Source organism: Zonotrichia albicollis, chromosome 1 (assembly GCF_047830755.1).
Source record: "Zonotrichia albicollis isolate bZonAlb1 chromosome 1, bZonAlb1.hap1, whole genome shotgun sequence".
NCBI classification, from domain to species: Eukaryota; Metazoa; Chordata; class Aves; order Passeriformes; family Passerellidae; genus Zonotrichia; species Zonotrichia albicollis.
In genome coordinates, this window is record NC_133819.1 from 52,475,272 (window position 1) to 52,486,495 (window position 11,224).

The window sequence follows — 11,224 nt, forward strand, 5'->3', positions numbered from 1 at the left end:
GGACATCAAATGAATCTGAGTGTCAGTGCTGAGCGTGAGTGCTCTGTGTTTCCAAGGGTGCTCTGGCAGCCTGCAGACAGGCAGAAATCCTGACAGCACAAATTCTGGGAGAACTGAGAAAGTACTAAGGCATAAATAAAACTTTGGAAAGAAGTCTGGAGTCTTGCAGCCTAAGGCACTACTACCCTTGAAGGTTGACCCTGCCAAAATTTTCAGCTGATGGCCCACTATCAAATGTGCCCAGGGAAGAGCAAGCTCTAAAATGCATTTCAGTTAATCATTAATACACAGATAACTACTGACTTTAATTTGAGAACTAATAAAGGGCTAGAATTTTTTTTTCTCAAAAAAAGATTTCAGCTAAGGCAAGAAAGGCTGAAATAATTAACAGCTTTTAATCAATAGACAGATTAGCAAGAGTGAGATTGAAGAAGCAGTAGGCTGGAGGAAGAGGAAGCTGCCCAGTGTGGAAGCATGTGCCTCCCAGTGCATAGTTCATTATCCAGCCTAGATAATGGTATGGATGCTCCATGCTATAAAATTCTTTCCAGGCCCACATAAGCTGAAAAAGGAAAAACATCTCCTGACCTCAAAATAAACAGTTTCATGTTCTGTTTCAGCTCCCCTTAGTGATGTCTTCTTTCATTTATACCTAGCTTCAAGAAGCCATCTTCATCCCCAGGGAAAGCCCATTAGCTTCAGTGGAGTTCAAATACAAATGAGCTTGGCTCAGCATGTGGCATTTTCTCAGCAGAAGTGTGAGCTGCAGCAGAGCCCCTTGGAGCTTGTCTAGGCGAGAAATGAACACTTTCCCTCCACCCTGCTGCAGCTTGATGGCAAGGCAGCTTGACACAACAGAGAAACAAGATAAGGCTTTTGCGGGAGGCAAGGTGCCTAGCTAAAAAAGCAGCCCCTTCTTTCACATCCTGATTCTAGTGTCTCTTCTGTTAGTGTGTTCAAAAAGCTTAAAACTCTGGAGCTTCCAGAATCTCTGTATAGAAACAAATATATATACTTTAAAATGAAATAAAACCGTTTCAGCAGCAGTAACAGTAACAAAGCTTTATTTTACCTGATTGAAGCTTGTAGTGCAGCTGAAATATTCATAATATACTGCTTCTCTGTGGAATCTTAGGTGTTCCTCAATAATATTGCCATAATTCTCTCACCAGTGGTTGCCAATATTAACATATTTCTTTTACTCAGCTACCTCTCTTTCCTGAAACCTAAGAGCATATGTTATTTTTTGAGACTGCCACTCTTTTGTCAATTTTTTTTTTCAAACTGAGTAACAGGTAAAAAAATTCCTAGGGGGCACTCATAGTGCATATGCATATGGATGCATGCATTTTGTAGACCTTATTTATTTTGAATATTTGAATATTTTTAAATAAGTAAAAAATAAACTAGTTATATTGAACACTTACTTGTTTCTGTTGAAACAGTTGTGTTGTTTCTAATACTATTGAGAAATTCTCAATTCCACGAGGGCTGTGTGTGAAGCAGGTAACCACTTTATTATGAACAAACAAATACATCATTTTCATTTGCTTCCCTGCATGAACTGTAAATAATTATGCACCACTACAATTTTGTATTTAAAATATTTCACTACTTTCTTCACAGGTGCTGTTAAAAATTAGCCAAATCCTTAATTGCTTTCCAAACTCTCTATTTTAAGTGTAAGATCACCTTAAATATATTTTGAGAGTTTGGAGGTTTTTTTTATGATTATATAAATGGCAATAGCCTTTATCAGTAAGTTAAAGAAACCCCTTTTAAAGTGCATAAAATATTCAGTAAATGTTTAAAGCCTTTGAAAAATCATCATTGGTATCTTTTAAGAACCTACACTAGCATTATTCATTAAAAAAAAAAGGTAGGAAAAATATTCATGAATGCAGCAATAGCCTGCCAAGACAAACACAGCATTATATTTCTGCAGTTTCCGTATGTTGTTCAAAGCAATTTGTTTATCCAGGGTGTGTTTAAAGAAAAAAAAAACCAAAAACACCATTATTTTCTAACTATCAAGCAGCTTACACAAAGGTGTAGTTTCTTGGCAGAATAATGGTTAAATTATAGTCCAATTTCCCAGAATAAAGGCTAGGGGTTTTTTTTCATCACTTGCACCAGTAATTAATCATTGTGATTGACTTTAAATGAAACTTTAAAGGGAATATGACTCAGGACTTGTTGAAGTTTCAACAACCTACTCCAAATGCAGTAGCATATTGATACCAGTGCCTCTATCTTCAATAATTATATTTCAGTAAGAGTCTGTGGAGATTTAGAGAAATGATCCAGATGTAGTAGCCCTTTTACCAGTGCTAATGTAAGAGTTTATACCTCCTACAGCTTATTTTTTGTGTGGAAGGCTATTACTGAGCGCGGCACTGATTAAAAAAAAATGTGCCTGATTCATATTTAGGATTCTATTACATCCATTGATCTTCATTAATATCTGAAAACTGCATGTAGAAGTCACTTTTCCATCACTAATGACATTAAGTACACCTCACTGAACTGAAACAGAATGGCTGCTTACTGGATTATGCTATGAGACCTCCAAATAAAAGTCCACGATAGCCATAGTCACTACTACACTGGAAGTCTATGTCCACTTGAAAGAAAATATAACACATTTAACAGATATGCTGAGAAATAAAGGTGGAGTGGTTCTCTATAAGCTGCTCTACCTGGGCTCCCAAAGAGCAGCCCCACTGTCGCACACTGTGACTTTCAGGCTTTCTTGATGGAGTCGGATATTTGTCCATCATATTAAAAAAATAATTCTATAGCAAACAGTATTTTGAGAAGCAGCAATTACAAGATAAGCATTAGTATTCTGAACTGCAAAGTTTATTGATTAAACATACTACCAATTCAACCAGAATAGCTGTGTCAATCAGATCAAATGCGTTTTTGTTCAGTTTTCTCAATAAAGAATGGAATTTTATCCCCTCAGCAAAGATACTAATGCTTGTGTTAGAGAACTCAGGAGCTGAGAGGGAGTATGTTTTTCCTGGAAGATGGATCATTTGTAAATGCAGACTCTTTGTTTGCAGTCCATGGTGAGATGACAAACATGCTTGCTGGAAGGATTAAGAAAGGTTAAGTTCATTCAGAGTACCATTACAGCAGCAAAGCCCATTGCCAATGAAACATTTAGGCTTTGAATTCCTATTTGGGCTCCTGTTATTGAATTCAGTGGATAGTTGGAAGTCTGAACACATGCTGTTGAATCTAGGTGTAGTGTGCACTGCCTCAGACCTGAGCAAGGTGAGTACCAAACACTGTTAAATTAGAGCAATAACTTTCCAACCTGCCTGCAGTTTGTAAGGAGACTGAAGAAAAATATCTGGGCAGGTGATCAGACCAGCCCGGAGAGGAGGACAGGGCTGAACTGCACATATAGGAGACAGGGAGATCAGATGAAGAAATCTGCCTTTGGCCAGGCAGAATCAGAGACAGAAAACAAGCAAAATTTTGTCAGGAGGATCTGAAAGCCGTGAGAGGATAAGACAGAGCAGGGTGGGACTGTGAAGCGGAATACATGGCACAACAGAGCACAGTGAACATAAGCAGAGTGGTGGTGCACAAGGATGGAAAATGACTGAGACAGAGATTCCAAGTGGTGAGATGTGTACCACTGATGGCCTCTAAGCCCCAGAGAAACAGTGGTGTGGAGCAGATAAATGCACTTTGTGTCTTCCCTTGGGAATGTGAGAGCCTGCTCTGGAGGCAGAGTAGGGGAAGAGCAGGCCTTGCTTTCCCATTATGGACAAGGGCAGAGCCAAGAGCCACTGCCTGCCATCACTGAGGTGGAATAGCTAGCTGTAATTTATATGAAAATATGTAATATACCAAGCTGCTTTTTGTTCCAGAGTGTTTATCAGGCTGCACAGTAAACTGCAAATGGAAAAAAGGATGGTCTGGCTGAAGGTCTGTATGTCCCCATCATTGCTTGCTGGCTTCCTGCATTGCTCACCACTTATTTCTTGTGCAGAGAAGCCACTTGATTTAAAAACATGGTTATTCTCCCTGAATGTTAAAATAGGAGGGATGAGGAGAGGAAAAGGATGTTGGCAGAGACTAAGAGCAAGAAGTGATCGCTGTCAGGAGTATGTTGTGCATCTGGACTCTGGCAATGAGTTCTTTTAGCACTCTGGAGAAGATGCCTGGGAAATGCAGTTCCAAGAATGTGGTGGCTTAATGGAAATGTAAAGCCATTCCCTGTGGCCCATGAGGACAAGACCCCTTGAATGAGATAGTATGAAGCACTTTATTTTTGCTTTGTCTTATCTTCCTGTCTATGCAACGAACAACCTCTCAACTCTTACAGCATCCCCCTAGCTAGAAAATTAAAAGCTCTACGAGGTCATTGGTTACAGTCTGGAATAGTGAAACCTCAGCAATCCAATTTTTCTCACACCAGTGTAAATTAGGATTAATTCCACTGAAGTCAATGAGACAAATATAAAACTAGTGCAAGTGAAGAATCAGGTTTTAGATTTCAGCTTTAAGGCAAACAAAGAGATGAAGTTGCCTAATAAGGATTTTCTTTCTTTATTTAAAATAATAACCATTTCTGGATGGATTTTTTTCCCTTCAGTCTGAAATTTATCTGTAGCATTTCTTCACTGCTAGAGCCTGGATATTTCAATGTGAAAACAAGCATCCCATTAAATAAAAATGGAAAAATGCATCAGTGGTCTGGGAATTACAGGCAATGGGTTTATTAACTAATGTCCTCCAAGCAATCTCAATTTTCTCATATAGTAATGAGATAGCAAGAGGATTAAGCTGTTGCTGTACTGAAAAAAAAATTAACACTAAATATATTCTAGAAATCACAAGGCATAAAATGCAATTGATGTCAGAATGACAAGAAATCCTAATACTAATAGGGTATCTGACCTGTAAAACAAACAATTTTCGGTGATGGAAAATACAAGGGTTGTTAAAAGAACTGTGCAATGATGTTGTTCACTTAGTCTGGTGTAGTAACTGTAGAGAGCCTCACGAGGGCCATTATTAAAAGAAAGATTATTTAACCTTTCATCAGCCTTCTTGGAGATGTGCTGTCTCCATGTACAGTCCCCCCACACACACACTTACCATGGCAAGGCAGGAAATACTTGTCTTACTGGTACCCCAGTGCCATCTCCGTGCCCATATGCTCCCATGTTTTACTACTTCTAATTCAATCAGCTCCACTACACTACCACAGTTGCATAGAAATCCAAAAGAGGGCATCAAGCATATCTCCTGTCCTCCTGAAAATTCCTCAGGGACTAAAATAGAAGACAGAAAGTTGCTGGTGGTAGGTGAGTAACCTTTCCTTCTCACTTGAGTGATGGTCTGCAAGTGTGCCCTTGGAGTGACCATGAGCCCTTCAATAACACAAAATCTAACTACCAACCAAAGTTGTAAAGCAGTCTTGATGGCATAGCTTAAATAAAAATTTAGGGCAGACAGATCTGCAAAGCTGGCTGACATAGACAGCATGAGGTACAGCAGAGTCATGACTCATGTTCTTTAAACTCTGTACAGGGTTATCCACCATATGCTTGTGTGAGGTAATAAACTGACAGGCAAGGAAATTTTCAGGAGAGATGATGAGTCAAGGAAGGCAAATGTGGAATGCAGGAGGTTGAATGTAGGCTTTGTCCCTTGGGCAGAGTTTTCAAGTGCTTGTCTCAGAGTGAAGTTTCATAGTGCTAAACCATTCAAGCACAAAATGCAGTACTGATATGAGTGCTGGCATTAGTCTCACTGTCTAAATGGATCCTGAGAGGCTGTGGACAAGAAGGTTTTGGGTTTTCTGGAATATGAACAGTGAGGTGATTTCTGTGTCAAGAGGGAAGAAAGAAGCCCTAAGGATTATAGATTCAGTAAGTGTAAGATCTCTTCAGTGGAAATACTAGATTGTACGATTTTTTCACCCTTAAAAGGAATAAATAACTCCAACCCATCTGTTATAACTTCTTCAAGAAACTTGAGGACCAGAGCCAAGAATTCCTCCCTGGCAAAAGTGCAAAAGGGAGCATGTGTGCAGGCACTGAACCTTGTAAGGCCCTGCATGAGGAAACTACCTTGTCTTTCTTTAGGAGTGCATACTGCTTATCACATAAATCAAGATAATTCCTTCAGCTGAGGAGCACCAGCTCACTAACTCAAGATGCACTCTGGCAGTCTGGTTCACTGTGTAAATCTAAATGTAAGGACTTAGTAAACAGTAAAGTCTGTTGAAGTCAGTGATTTATTTTTTGCTTGGCCTTAACAAGCTGCTAATGCTATTCAGCACGGACAAACATCTCACACCTACCTAAACTCCACTACAGCATTTATTATCTCAGACACTCCTTCCTGGCTGTTCTGAACCACTGCAGTGTGTTCTGCATTGTTAAATAACTTTCAAGCTGTTCTATTTTCACCTATGTTAGATTTTTCAACTGCACAACTTGCCTTGTGCTAGCACACATTTGCCTGACCCTCAGTCAATTTCAAGTCCTCTCATTGAAATCTGTATTTGTGCTCCCATACCCATCTCTTGTAATGCTTCCTTTCCCAGCTAGCCCAGCTTGAGAAACCCCTCTGTGAGCATGCTTCAGGGTGTCTTTATGTTTTAGGGAAGAAAACTAGGCTTGCTGTATTGAAGAAGAGGAAATTTGTGTTCATCTCTAGAAACCAAGCTCTGGAGCATGGCGGGCAGACCATGGTGGGGATAAATAGCACTGCTAGGATAGGGGCATGAAAACAAAATGGTCCTTCCAAAAGGCAAGGGAAGCTGATAATCTTACCAGGCACTCGGTAGCAACCGCTCTTCCACAATGCCAGATGCTGAGAGGGATGAGTAGCTCATTAGTGCTTTTCTCTGAAAGTAAGAACTACATGGCATTCACATAGAGATACCCCAGGAGCATAAATTCATGGAACACTGAGGCAGAAACCCAATATGATACGTACATAATGCACAGAGAAGCAGGAACTTTCTTCTGCAGCCATATAGAAATGGTACAAACACAAGATTGGTTGCTTCAAAACTTCAAAAGAAAAAGCAAGAAAAACTAAGTCCCTGTTCATTGTCATAAGCCTTTTCATCCTCACTTATCCCATCCCTTTCTCCCTACTCTTTTCAAAACAGCAGCTGACCATACGCCAGGAAGGAACAAAATAACAGATCTGAAGTGTCCCAATACATGTCCCCATACTCTAAGATGCAGCCGTAGCCCCCAAAATAACAAAACCATCCCACAATCAATGCAAAAACCATTCTGAGGTGCATTATCAGCAATAGATTGAATTCTTAGTAACAAACAGCAAAGCATGCAAAAGAGCACAAAATAGGTTTAAAACAATAGCAGTTTACACATTGAAAGATGGATCCAAAGAGTCTCTTCAGGCTGCAGCTGTGTAAAAAATTGGCTTGATAAGAAAGAGTTATGGTCTGATACAGAGTTGTGGGGAATTGCTCCCACACATCAGAGGAGTGTTGGCATTCTGCAGCTCAGCACAACAATCACTACACACCCATCCATTGGATATTGGAGTGACAGACTGCTGGATATCAACAGGCCAAAGAGCAATGCAGCTTTTACCAGAGGAGCCAACCACTCAGCTGCCATACGCACAGCAGAGCCATACACAGCATCAAATGGCAATGTCAGCATCAATTATTTACTAATTATCATCTATGCATTATTGTTAATAGTACTGGCTTTGACATTTGCAGGGATTCTGCCTGCAGAGTGATGCAGCTCCCAGGGTGAAGTGCTTCTGGGCTCCATTCAGGGTGAATATCCATTATCCTCTGGTCCTTTTTTTAGTAGTGAGGAGAGGTATTTACAGGAACAATAGGACTGACAGGAGACAATATCCTTCTTAGGGAGACATTAGTCTGCTTTTCACTGTACAAAAAATCCCCACAGGTTTAAGGGCAAGCATAAGAAGTCTGAGCCAGATGGTATTCCAGAAGTAGCTCAGCATCAAAGTGTTTGCGCTGTGCCTAGAAAGAGGCAGAATTAAGATGTTTTTGGGAGATGAGGCTGGTAACATTAATCACTCTTTGATGTCTGCTGTATTCAGAGATCATTGACAGAGACCTTGGGCCTGTGCTAAGATATGGTGAGCAAGTTATCCACTGCTTGCAATCTCCAAAGCCTGGGATAAGATTTTTTTATCTCAGGCTTGAGAGTTTCCAGTATAAAAAGTCATAAGAAGGTAGAAATATTCTTGCTGCCAGTAAGCAATATTACTTTATAACTAACTAGATTCATACACATTTCAAATGAAGTGTGAAATCTGATTGCTAAAAATAAAACCAAATTATTATATTTCTAGTTGAAATAGCTGATAATTTGGTCTTGTTGCATCCTAGTAAGATATCATCAGACTTGCAATTTTAACAGTGTAAACCAAGTACCTCTAATAACTCTTTTCACCCAGCTATTCTTACTGAAGGAAACGAAGACAAGCACAACATGTTACAGCACTTTTTCGGACCACTAGACCATCCTAATCTAATTTATGCTGGCAACCTTTAATTTTAACTAGGTCAGTTCACTCTCTGAAACCATAGAGAAAAGTATCCTGACAATATAAAACTATTAAGTATTGGAAATAATACAAATCTGAACTTGTAAGTAAGAGAAGAGCAGTGTTTGAATAATGCTAGCCACAATGGAAATATTGTGTGAAGCTGCCAAAGGAAAAAGAAACTCACTTTAGAAAGAAAAAGGGAATTACTTGCATTGGGTGAGATCCAGCAAGCTATTGAACTCAGCGGGGGATCTTTGTCTTGGTTTCAGCAGGCTTGGTTTGGAGTGGCTGTTTCTCGCAGTTCAGAGAATCAATTTGGTTCTTTGACTCCTGAGACTGAATTGAACGAGTAAAACTTACTCTGATAATCTGGAAAGCCTGCTTGACTGACTCAAGGATGTTTAGAAAAACTGTGTGCAGCCCACCTCTAATGGTGGCTTCACTGATCTCTACTGAGTTGGCTCCCCAAGAACTCCTGGCTCCTTCTTCTACTCCCTGCTCTCTCAGATGCTCGTGGAAGGCACCTGATGCTGCTTCTTCCAGAGACTCTCTGGAGCTAATACTTATTGCAATATTCCTAACTTTCAGATTTTAATTAAATCAAATGTCAGTGGAATCATATTATTTTCGGATGGTTAGATTTTAATGATGTTTTAAGCTGATCCTTCACTCTAATGAAATAATTATATAATGTAGAGATGTGTGGTGCTATTCATCTGAATTAATAACATGATCACTTTTTGTGCTGTCATTTGTTGCTGAGGAGGGAGAATATCAAGCAGCTTTCTCAGTCTGCAGATAGATGAGGCAAATTTCTCCCTGTTTGTGTTTACTGAAATGCCCTGTCCCTTACAGACCATGTCTTACTGTGACTATCCTTCACACTTCTTACACCCAAAACTCATGAAGTCTGTTTTGTTTCTGACTGAAGGTGCCAATTTAGCATTGTCAGGGCAGGTGACCATTGCCTGACTGCTTGAAGCAATACAAGCAGAGTACAGAAAGCTTACTTAGTTATAAGGAATGAAACATTAAAGCTTTCTGCTGCAGGCAGTCAACAAAAATGAATTTCAAGAAGCTTTGTGAATTATGAGAGAAAAAAGCTGTTTAAAGGAAGTGGGCATTTAATGCTGAGGTGAAAGGACAGGTCAACAGGAAAAGGAGATGGCAGCAGTGTTTTACCCGGTGGCATTTTTTCAAGGGCCTCTGTACTTCATTTAGGCTTTCATTCTTCTTTTCGATAATTATTGTGTATGCAGTGAAGTAATTAGAAAGATGTTTGGTGCTCTGCTGAGGCTTCATAAGGTATTCAGCTCCTGCAATCTGTCTCTGTGAGAGACACACTCTCCCAAGAAATTATCTGGAAACCACACAAGGGGCACCACAGGGAAAATTTCTCCATGTCCTGGCAGCCACACACAATATGGGTCTCACTTTTTAGATATTCATCTCTAACAAAGAAACAGAGTCATCAAAAAATATAGTTTTGTAGTCTGGGTACATGTGGAAAGCACTTTTGCCTCATTTCATCTGAACGTGGTTAACCCCTCCAAATGGGTGTCACAGGGATGGACCTGAAGGAGCAGATTTCTACCTGACACCAGGCAGAACTATTCTCAGCCTAGTCTTATTGCAACCCTGTGTGCAGAGATTGCTTCCCAGAGCAAAGCAAAGTTGCCTCCTCTATTGTGCTTGCTCTCACAACTGATTATCACTCCATCAGTGCTGAGACCAAGAAACTCTCCCTGCTCCGTCTGGAGGCCACACCTTCCTTGCCCTTTGTTCTCCATCACACTCACCTGCACAGAGCCATCCTCAGCCCCAGGCAGCTTTGGCCAGGTCAGCTCTTAGCTGGTATTCTCCCAGCCCCTGCTGTTTTTACTGGGCAAAGGGACTTGTTTGGCCTGAAAGAGCAACAATTTGGCCTCTGGATCTAAGCTCTCCATTGCCACCTCTACATACAGCACCGCACATCAGCCCCAGATGAGGCAAAGAAGCTGCAGCTCTTCACTTTAAACATCAGCAGACCCACTTCAGGTCTTCAGGATGCATCATCCACCCAAACAAAGGAGCTCTCAAGACAACTCACTGTCAGGTTTAGCACGGCTCCATACAGAAGTCATTTATCTATTTAAATGCCATGGTTTACCGATATGTATGGGCTACAACCATTAATCTAAAAGGGATCTGCTGAGTCACCAAACCTAATTTCTTGCTTTTTCAAGACTCTCACTCAGTTCAACCATAAATTTAGCAAAATACATCTTTCCTCTAATCAAATTATGTTGAAAAACAGGGAAGAAATTTAATTTAAAAACCTTCTACAAACTCATCACTTGATGTTTGTCTGTTAGGAAAGCCACCTCAAATCTTAATTATCTTTCAAAACTAATATCCTGCAACTTTTTGCGATTTTACCAACCTGTGTTTCAGCCAAGTTGGGGATCAGTGTGCTGTAGTCCACAGCGCAGAACATACCTGTGTTAGCACTACCCAGTAGGTTACAGCAGTTATATGTAACCTTGCTTCAGATAACTGAGAGGAGATGCCTTTCTGGGTTCTTCATCCACATCCACTATTTTCAGGGTTTCTTTCAAGATTTCTTTCAGGATTCACTGAAAGAGTTCCTTATTATCATACACTTTCAATCTGATCTGCCATCATTGCATTATCAGTTTTC